The sequence below is a fragment of the Theropithecus gelada genome, chromosome 6, assembly GCF_003255815.1.
Source record: "Theropithecus gelada isolate Dixy chromosome 6, Tgel_1.0, whole genome shotgun sequence".
Taxonomy (NCBI): Eukaryota; Metazoa; Chordata; class Mammalia; order Primates; family Cercopithecidae; genus Theropithecus; species Theropithecus gelada.
In genome coordinates this window covers 142,302,077-142,311,924 of record NC_037673.1, presented here as the reverse complement: position 1 = coordinate 142,311,924, position 9,848 = coordinate 142,302,077, and positions in this window count along the sequence as shown.

Here is a 9,848-nt window from a genome sequence, read left to right as displayed (position 1 = left end):
GATGTGATTTCCTAGAAGTTATTGTAAAATGGTTAGGTGTTCTGCCTATGTCTAGGATCGCTGCGATTGGGACAGCTACAAATGCTTTCTGATACAGTTACAGTATTTCAACCAGTGAAATAATTTTACAAAATGGTGGACAACTCTTGGTAGAACTCTGAACAAGACAAAGTACAAAATTTCTTTAAGTTATGTGCATTTTCGGTTCCCCAAATGTGCTGTATATCAAAGCTAAGCTCCCCACTCCCACTAATAAAATAAAATAAATAGACAAACAGCTATGTTCTAGGCACAGATAATTATAAACAGGTGTTTTATCTTCTCAGATGTCTGAGGTGAGGGACAATTTTTGTTGTGTAGGATTGCTCTTCATATTGGAGGATGTCTAACATCCCTAGCCTCTCACCCACGAAATGTCTGCGGTGTTCATTCATTTTGAGCACAGAACTAAAAAATAAATGTTTCCACACATTTCCATAATGTCCTCTAAGGGGCACTACTGGCCTCATCAAGAACGTTTGACTAGCTGTCTAATAGAGTAGCCACAAGTAATAAGTGACTACTGCCCTTGAAATGTAGCTAGTGGGACTGAATAACCAGAATTTTAATTTAAACCTGGACAACAGGGAGACACTATGTCTATAAAAAAATTTTAAAAATAGCCAGGTTTGGTGGCACACACCTGTGGTCCCATCTACTCAGGAGGCTGAAGCAGGAGGATTGCTTGAGCCTAGGAGTTCAGGGCTGCAAGTGAGCTATGATCGTGCCACTGCACTCCAGCCTGGGCAACAGAGTGAGATCCCGTCTCAAAGAAAAAATTAAAATAAAAAATAAAATTTTAATTTGATTTACATATAAATTTTAAAATTGATGATCAGTTCAGTTATCGAAAAACTTTTAAATATGATTGGAACAACTTGGGTATGTGAATCTACTGTGTCAATATAAATTTTATGAAATCTGAATAGAGATCAAATATTTCTAACAGAAAGTCTAGTGAATGAATTGAGATGCTCTCTAAGTAAAATACACATAGGAATGAAAAGGTTTAGTAGGAAAAAAAGAATGTAAAATAGCTAATGAATATCTTTCTTATACTGGATTACATGTTGCAATGATAACATTTTGGATATATTGGATTAAGTAAATATTAATAAAATTAATTTCATCTGTTTCTTTTTGCTTTCTTAATGTTTCTACTGGAAAATCTAAAAATACGTATGTGGCTTACATTATAATATTATTGGAGAGTGCTGGAATAGAGAAAACTCAGGGCCATTTTTCAGCCTCTGAGATCTCTTTTTGCTTTTCTGTGTGATAGGAATGCACGGTAAGTTAGAAATCAAGGAGGAGTTAGAAAAATTTGTCCCTTATTCTCTAGTAGGCAAACCAGAGGCTCCCCGGGACAGGGTTTTTGAATAGTAGAATAATCTCAAGTGATGATTATTTTTTAATGAAGTCCCAGATTTTGGCCTGTGGTTTCTGGCAGGGCGGATGTTTTTCCACCACACTCCTCGCCTACTGGGTCCTCTGGAAACCTTCCCTTTACATTCTGACGTGGGGAGTTTGGCCTGTGATGCAAAGACTCCTGCCAGCACTGCTCAGAGGCAGTGAGGAAAAGGCATTTCAAAGTACAAGGAAGCTGGCCTATCTCTACATTCTGGAGATTTACTGATAACGCAGGTGCTACATTTCAGCACAAACTGTGGGGTATCCCCTGAGGCAGAGCTTAGAGAACCAGCTCCATAGGTAGCTAAGTGACACCCAGCCACCAACAGGCTGCACTGATCATATATTCAGAAGCCTGTTATGGATTCTAGGATATGATGAGACTAGTTAAAATCATTTTCTGCCTCATTTTAAAGGAATTGTCTTTCGTTTTCCAAGTGGTCAATTTCATGATGTAAGAGAGAAGCATTAATGATGAGAAGCATGAACTTTGGGCTCAGATGACTGACATTTCATGACTGTGGGATGCCTGGCAGATAACTTAACCTTTCTGCACTTCAGTTTTCAGTTTTCCCAACTGTGAAATACCTTATTCTTATGTAGAACATGCCCAGTAAGCAATAGCTGTTTTTCATTATGAAGGGGTATGAATGGGAGGTGGAGGGAATTTTTAAAGAGGGAAGCATTTCAGAACAGCATCTCCCAGACTATTTTCCTCAGAATACTGACCTCACAAAATCAAATTCCAAAAAGAAAAAGAGTTTTGCGTGCACTGCATTTTGGAAATGGTGTATCCCTCAGTGGAGATTGACAAGGTATATTAGTATCTTAAACATTCTAAGACATCATGCAGTAAAGAAACCAGTTTAACTTGGCTTAACTCAGCATTTTACAAACTTATATTATTAGCATTTTCACGCCAAAATAACTATTAGCTCTGTAAGTTGTACTTTGAGAAAATGTCTTACCTTCTAAGCAGAGCCCCTTGATCCTACACTTTAGATTGGGGGGACTCCCCATCAGAGGGAGAATCGTGGAACAAGCCACCAGACTCTCCCATGACACCTAGGACCACAATGAAAAACCCACTCCTGAGGGAGCTTAGAAAACCTTGGGAAAAAAAGAAAAAGGTGGTCTGAAATATAATAGTCTCTTGAAACATTGCCCTAGAAATTTCTAAGTGGTGGTGGTGGAACAGAGGCAGACTATAAACTTAGATTTTGTTCTTCATATTTTAATAAAGTCCTATGAACTCTTACAGCTCTCTACAAATGATCAATAACTATAAAAACCTTCTGCCATAACAATATTTCAAAGAAAAATGCCATGCTGGAGTTTAAATACACACACACACACACACACAGAGAGACACACACACACAGTGCATGATAATGTATGAGCAGATTAAAAGGATATGTTTAATTTATAAGCCCTGCTCTGATTAGAAATGTTAGATGTGGAAAGATCACTAAAGGATAATGTTCATACTCAATTTGCAATAATTGTACATTTCTTTCATCAAGACACATATATAATCTCCTAAATCCCAAAATACACATAAAAATAACGTCCAGTAAATGACATCAGACAGATAGGATACAAATTCTACTCCTAAAAAGATTCAGAATACACTAGGGTCTAAATGAAAATGCAAAAAAGCAAACCTAGGTATCTGTGAAGATTTTTTCCCAACTCCCAAGTGCTTGGAATGTGAATATTTTAAAAGAGCATCATTTCTCTTCAATTTTTATTATAAACATTTCAAACATACAGAAATTGGAGGAATAGTCAAATAAGCAGCCATCAAGCATTGTGAACATTTTTTTTCATTTTTACTTTGTATACCATATATGCATACATTATTTAAATAGGCATATATATTGAGGGGATAAACTTTTTAATAATAAATTACAGACATAGATATTTCACCTTAAATATTTCGGCATGTATGCCCTACAAAAGGACAGTCTCTCATATAATTATATAACGTTATCTTGCCTAAGAAAACTAACAATAATTCTCTAGTTCCTTCTGATATTAATACCGACCCTAGAGTAAAATTTCCCCAGGAAGAAATCTAGGTTGATATATTGCACTTGGTCATGTTTCTTTTTTCTTTTTTTTCTTTCTTTCTTTTTTATTTTTTTTTTGTTGAGATGGAGTTTCACTCTTGTTGCCCAGGCTGGAGTGCAATGGCGCGATCTCGGCTCACTGCAACCTCTGCCTCCTGGGTTCAAGCGATTCTCTTGCCTCAGCGTCTTGAGTAGCTGAGATTACAGGCGCCCGCCACCAAGCCCGGCTATTTTTTTGCATTTTTAGTAGAGACAGGCATGAGCCATCATGCCTAGCTAATTTTATATTTTTAGTAGAGACGGGGTTTCTCCATGTTGGTCAGGCTGGTCTCAAACTCCCGACCTCAGGTGATCCACCGCCTCGGCCACCCAAAGCACTGAGATTATAGGCGTGAGCCACCGCGCCCGGCCGGTTATGTTTCTTTATTCTCTTTAAATCTAGAAATGTTTCTTCTATCTACAACCTTTTTTCCCTTGATATATTGACTTTCTGATGAGACCTGTGTCTTGTAGGATGTCCCACGGAGTGGCTTTGTCTGGTTGTTTCCTTCTGGGCCACTTAACCATTTCTCTATTCTCTGTACTTCTTGTAAACCAAAACCTAAGCTTGCTTAAATATTGAAGATTTTTGTCCAGAATACTTCATAGGTGGGGTGTATTCCACTTTGCTTCTTCTCCTGCTGTAATTGTAAATAGTACCCCTCTCACCGTCAAGATTTTTATGTGTTTGTAAATGAAGCATCACATCAGGAGACATAATACGTTTGTCCCACCATTAGCAATGTCAAGTTTAATCACTTGCTTAAATGTCCATCAGAGTTTTAAAAAAGTATTGTGCTCCATATTGAGATTTTATAATGAAGGATTTTATTACTACATAAGTCAACTTTGGGTCTCACTCTGTCACCTAGGCTGGAGTGCAGTGGTGCGATCTCGGCTGACTACAGCTGTGACCTCCTGGGCTCAGGTGATCCTTTCACTCCACCTCAGCCTCCTGAATAGCTGAAACTACAGGCATGCCAGGCTAATTTTTATGTTTTTCATAGAGATGGGGTTTTGCCAACTTGCCCAGGCTGGTCTTGAACTCCTGGGCTCAAGCGAGCCACCTGCCTTGGCCTCCCAAAGTGCTAGGATTACAGGCATGAGCCACTGTGCCTGGCTGTCACCTTTACTTTCAATAACCCACTGAAATTTTTGCAGCTGGGTGCAATCCTGAGTAATCAGTTCCTCCATGAGTTTGGCTTAAGTTAAAGTCATTTCTTTTCGCACTAAAATGGCACCCAAAATATATTTTTTACAATAAAGTTGTATGAATTCCTATTATTGAATTCAGCCAAAGGAAAAATGCAAAATGTTGAGGATTTAAGTATTTCCCACCAATTGCATAAGTTTTAGGTACGGTTTACTTAACAAAAACCATTATTTTAATATTAAAAATCAGTACTTGCTTTATTAAGAAAAATTTAGAAAAATACAGAAAAATGTGAAAAAGCATAAAAATCACCCTTAATCTCTCTTTTAAATAGAACCACTGTTAGCATTTTAATATATTTACTTTTAATCTCTTTTCTATACAGTTTTTTTTTCTTTTTCTTCTTTAATTATACTTTAAGTTCCAGGGTACAAGTGTACAATGTGCAGGTTTGTTACACAGGTATACATGTGCCATGTTGGTTTGCTGCACCCATCAACTCATCATTTACATTAGGTTATCTCTCCTAATGCTATCCCTCCCCCAGCACTGCACCCCTCAAAAGGCCCTGGTGTGTGATGTTCCCCTTCCTGTGTCCAAGTGTTCTCATTGTTCAATTCCCACCTATGAGTGAGAACGTGCAGTGTTTGGTTTTCTGTCTTTGTGATAGTTTGCTGAGAATGATGGTTTCCAGCTTCATTCATGTCCCTGCAAAGGCCATGAACTCATCCTTTTTTATGGCTGCATAGTATTCCATGGTGTATATGTGCTACATTTTCTTTATCCAGTCTATCCTTGATGGACATTTGGGTTTGTTCCAAGTCTTTGCTATTGTGAATAGTGCCACAATAAACATACGTGTGCATGTGTTTTTACAGTAGCATGATTTATAATCCTTTGGATATATACCCAGTAATGGGATTGCTGGGTCAAATAGTATTTCTAGTTCTAGATCCTTGAAGAATTGCCACACTGTCTTCCACAATGGTTGAACTAATTTGCACTCCCACCAACAGTGTAAAAGCATTCCTATTTCTCCACATCCTCTCCAGCATCTGTTGTTTCCTGACTTTTTAATGATTGCCATTCTAATTGGTGTGAGATGGTATCTCATTGTGGTTTTGATTTGCATTTCTCTGATGACTGGTGATAATGCACATTCTTTCATGTGTCTGTTGGCTGCAGAAATGTCTTCTTTTGAGAAGTGTCTATTCATATATTTGCTCACTTTTTGATGGGGTTGTTTTTTTCTGGTAAATTGGTTTAAGTTCTTTGTAGATTCTGGACATTAGCCCTTTGTCAGATGGGTAGATTACAAGAATTTTCTCCCATCCTGTAGGTTGCCTGTTCACTCTAATGGTAGTTTCTTTTGCTGGGCTGGAGCTCTTTAGTTTAATTAGATCCCATTTGTCTATTTTGGCTTTCATTGTCATTGCTTTTGGTGTTTTAGTCATGAAGTCCTCGCCCATGCCTATGTCCTGAATGGTATTGCCTGGGTTTTCTTCTAGGGTTTTTATGGTTTTAAGTCTAACATTTAAGTCTTTAATCCATCTTGAATTAATTTTTGTATAAGGTGTGAGGAAGGGATCCAGTTTCCGCTTTCTAATATGGCTAGCCAGTTTTCCCAGCACCATTTACTAAATAGGGAATCCTTTCCCCATTTCTTGTTTTTGTCAGGTTTGTCAAAGATTAGACGGTTGTAGATGTGTGGTGTTATTTCTGAGGCCTCTGTTCGGTTCCATTGGTCTATAAATCTGTGTTGGTACCAGTACCATGCTGTTTTGGTTACTGTAGCCTTGTAGTATAGTTTGAAGTTAGGTAGCGTGATGCCTCCACTTTTGTTCTTTTTGCTTAGGATTGTCTTGGCAATGCAGGCTCTTTTTTTGGTTCCACATGAACTTTAAAGTAGTTTTTTCCAATTCTCTGAAGAAGGTCATTGGTAGCTTGATGGGGATGGCATTGAATCTGTAAATTACCTAGGGCAGCATGGCCATTTTCACTGTATTGATTCTTCCTATTCATGAGCATGGAATGTTCTTCCATTTGTTTGTGTCCTCTTTTATTTCACTGAGCAGTGGTTTGTAGTTCTCCTTGAAGAGGTCCTTCACATCCCTTGTAAGTTGGATTCCTAGGCATTTTATTCTCTTTGTAGGAATTGTGAATGGGAGTTCACTCATGATTTGGCTCTTTGTTTGTGTGTTTTGGTATATGGGAATGCTTGTGATTTTTGCACATTGATTTTGTATCCTGAGACTTTGCTGAAGTTGTTTATCAGCTTAAGGAGATTTTGGGCTGACATGACAGGATTTTCTAAATATACAATCATGTCATCTGCAAACAGGGACAATTTGACTTCCTCTTTTCCTAATTGAATACTCTTTATTTCTTTCTCTTGCCTAGTTGCCCTGGCCAGAACTTCCAACGCTATGTTGAATATGAGTGATGAGAGAGGGCATCCTTGTCTTTGCCAGTTTGCAAAGGGAATGCTTCCAGTTTTTGCCCATTCAGTATGATATTGATATTGGCTGTGGCTTTGTCATAAATAGCTCTTGTTATTTTGAGATACATTCAAGTTTTTTGAGATACGTTCTAGTTTATTGAGAGTTTTTAGCATGAAGCCCTGTTGAATTTTGTCGAAGGGCTTTTCTGCATCTATTGAGATAATCATGTGGCTTTTGTCGTTGGTTCTGTATATATGATGGATTACGTTTAGTGATTTGAGTATGTTGAACCAGTCTTGCATCCCAGGGATGAAGCCAACTTGATCATTGTGGATAAGCTTTTTGATGTGCTGCTGGATTCAGTTTGCCAATATTTTATTGAGGATTTTCGCATCTGTATTCATCAGGGATATTGGTCTAAAATTCTCTTTTCTTGTTGTGTCTCTGCCAGGCTTTGGTATCAGGATGACGCTGGCCTCATAAAGTTAGGGAGGATTCCCACTTTTTCTATGGATTGGAATAGTTTCAGAAGGAATGCTATCAGCTCCTCTTTGTACCTCTGGTAGAATTCGGCTGTGAATCTGTCAGGTCCTGGACTTTTTTTGTTGGTAGGCTATTAATTATTGCCTCAATTTCAGAGCCTGTTACTGGTCTATTCAGAGATTCAACTTCTTCCTGGTTTAGTCTTGGAAGGGTGTATGTGTCCAGGAATTTATCCATTTCTTCTAGATTTTCTAGTTTATTTGCATAGACATGTTTATAGTATTCTCTGATGGTAGTTCGTATTTCTGTGGCATTGGTGGTGATATCCTCTTTATCATTTTTATTGCATCTATTTGATTCTTCTCTTTTTTCTTCTTTAGAAGTCTTGGTAGTTGTCTATCAATTTGGTTCATCTTTTTAAAAAAACCAGCTCCTGGATTCATTGATTTTTTGAAGGGTTTTTTGTGTCTCTTATCTCCTTCAGTTCTGCTCTGATCTTAGTTATTTCTTGCCTTCTGCTAGTTTTTGAATGCGTTTGCTCTTGCTTCTCTAGTTCTTTTCATTGTGATGTTAGGGTGTCAATTTTAGATCTTTCCTGCTTTCTCTTGTGGGCATTTAGTACTATAAATTTCCCTCTGCACACTGCTTTAAATGTGTCCCAGAGATTGTGGTATGTTGTGTCTTTGTTCTCATTGGTTTCAAAGAACATCTTTATTTCTGCCTTCATTTTGTTACTTACCCAGTAGTCATTCAGGAGCAGGTTGTTTGGTTTCCATATAGTTGTGTGGTTTTGAGTGAGTTTCTTAATCCTGAGTTCTAATTTGATTGCACTGTGTTCTGAGAGACTGTTTGTCATGATTTCTGTTCTTTTGCATTGCTGAGGAGTGTTCTACTTCCAATTATGTGGTCAATTTTAGAATAAGTGTGATGAGGTGCTGAGAGGAATGTATATTCTGTTGATTTGGGGTGGAGAATTCTGTAGATGTCTATTAGGTCTGCTTGGTGCAGAGATGAGTTCAAGTCCTGGATGTCCTTGTTAACCTTCTGTCTCAATCTGTCTAATATTGACAGTGGGGTGTTAAAGACTCCCATTATTATTGAATGGGAGTCTAAGTCTCGCTGCAGGTCTCTAAGGACTTGTTTTATGAATCTGGGTGCTCCTGTATTGGGTGTGTATATATTGATAGTTAGCTCTTCTCATTGAATTGATCCCTTTACCATTTTGTAATGGCCTTCTTTGTCTCTTTTGATCTTTGTAGGTTTAAAGTCTATTTTATCAGAGACTAAGATTGCAACCCCTGGTTTTTTATTTTATTTTTGTTGTTGTTGTTGTTTTGTTTTGTTTTCCATTTGCTTGGTAGATCTTCCTTCATCCCTTTATTTTGAGCATATGTGTGTCTCTGCACGTGAGATGGGTCTCCTGAATACAGCACACTGGTGGGTCTTGACTATTTATCCAATTTGCCAGTCTGTGTCTTTTAATTGGGGACATTTAGCCCATTTACATTTAAGGTTAATATTGTTTTGTGTGAATTTGATCCTCTCATTATGATGTTAGCTGGTTATTTTGCCTGTTAATTGATGCAGTTTCTTCATAGCATCGATAGTCTTTACAATTTGGCATGTTTTTGCAGTGGCTGGTACTGGTTATTTCTTTCCATGTTTAGTGCTTCCTTCTGGAGCTCTTGTAAGGGAGGCCTGGTGGTGACAAAATCTCTCAGCATTTGCTTGTCTGTAAAGGATTTTATTTCTCCTTCACTTATGAAGCTTAGTTTGGCTGGATATGAAATTCTGGGTTGAAAATTCTTTTCTTTAAGAATGTTGAATATTGGCCCCCACTCTCTTCTGGCTTGTAGGGTTTCTACCGAGAGATCCACTGTTCATCTGATGGGCTTCTCTTTGTGGGTAACCTAACCTTTCTCTCTGGCTGCCCTTAACATTCTTTCCTTCATTTCTACCTTGGGGAATCTGACAATTTTGCGTCTTGGGGTTGCTCTTCTAGAGGAATATCTTTGTGGTGTTCTCTGTATTTCCTGAATTTGAATGTTGGCCTGCCTTGCTAGGTTGGGGAGGTTCTCCTGGATAATATCCAGAAGAGTGTTTTCCAACTTGGTTCCATTCTCCCCATCACTTTCAGGTACCCCTGTCAAACGTAGATTTGGTCTTTTCACATATTTCTTGGAGGCTTTTTTCATTTCTTTTTACTCTTTT